The sequence below is a fragment of the Erinaceus europaeus genome, chromosome 11 (assembly GCF_950295315.1).
Source record: "Erinaceus europaeus chromosome 11, mEriEur2.1, whole genome shotgun sequence".
Taxonomy (NCBI): domain Eukaryota; kingdom Metazoa; phylum Chordata; class Mammalia; order Eulipotyphla; family Erinaceidae; genus Erinaceus; species Erinaceus europaeus.
In genome coordinates, this window is record NC_080172.1 from 103,646,175 (window position 1) to 103,647,492 (window position 1,318).

The following is a 1,318-nucleotide window of genomic DNA, read 5'->3' on the forward strand; positions in this document are numbered from 1 at the left end:
ATTAGTGTAACAAGTTAACACAGTAACTGAACAGGGTAAAAAAAATAAACCAAATAAAACAGCTGAAGGAAGTGACAGCAGAATGACTGAGGCAGAAAACAGAATCAAGGTTGAAGATAAATAGAGAAAACTCAACAAGAAGTAAGAGAACTAAAAAAGAGATTAAGAGACACTGAAAATAACAATAGAGACACATAGAGTGACATGGAAAGAAGTGCTATATGCATTATTGGCTTGCCAGAAGAAAGAGAGGAAGGGGAGGAAGAACACTACAGGAGATAATAGAAGAAAATTATCCCACTCTAAACAATAGAAAGGACATTAAGATTCAATAAGCCAGATAGAGGATGTATCAAATATTAAACTGATAAGAACAGATACTGCACTTGATCTTGTCCAAAAGGCTGAGAAGAGATTTGTTTGGTTTTGTATGTTAACTCTCTTGTCAATCACCAGGTGCCAGATGAGTCAACTCCACCAATTTGTCCTGGAGCCCTTTCCCTCTAGGGAAAGAGAGAGGCAGACTGGGAGTATGGATCGACCTGTCAACGCCCAAGTTCAGCGGGGAAGCAATTACAGAAGCCAGACCTTCCACCTTCTGCACCCCACAATGACCTTGGGTCCATACTCCCAGAGGGTTAAAGAATAGGAAATCTTTGAAATTAACTTTGCTCCCAGAGGGATAGAAAATGGGAAAGCTATAAGGGGAGGGGGTGGGATACGGAGATTGGGTGGTGGGAATTGTGTGGAGTTGTACCCCTCCTACCCTATGGATTTGTTCATTTATCCTTTCTTAAATTAAAAATAAATTAAAAAATAAAGTTACTATTTCTATTGCTATCTTCAAAAAAAAAAAAGGAAAGCTATTAGGGGAGGTGATGGGATACAGAGTTCTGGTGGTGGGAATTGTGCAGTTATACTCTTCTTATCCTATGGTTTAGTCAATGTTTCCTTTTTATAAATCAAAAATAAAAAAAAAGATACAATAAGCCAGGAGACGGGGAGTAGCACAGCTGGTTAAGCACACATGGCATTAAGCACAAGGACCTGCATTAAGGATCCTGGTTTGAGCCCCGACTCCCCACCTAGAGGGGAGTCGCTTCACAGATGGTGAAGCAGGTCTGCAGGTGTCTGTCTTTTTCTCCCCCCCTGTCTTCCCCTCCTCTCTACATTTCTCTCTGTGCTATCTAACAATGACAACATCAGTAACAACAATAATAACTACAACAATAAAACAACAAAGGCAACAAAAGGGAAAATAAATATATAAAAAAATTCAATAAGCCCAGAGAGTGCTATAACCGACCCAGGCCTACAC

The 1,318-nt window shown here is 40.0% G+C and overlaps 1 pseudogene; it reads right to left on the bottom strand.

Moving 5' to 3' along the window:
* Positions 1-287: 287 nt before the first annotated feature.
* LOC132541513 (U2 spliceosomal RNA) lies at positions 288-416 on the bottom strand (annotated as a pseudogene).
* Between the last annotated feature and the right edge of the window lie 902 nt (positions 417-1,318).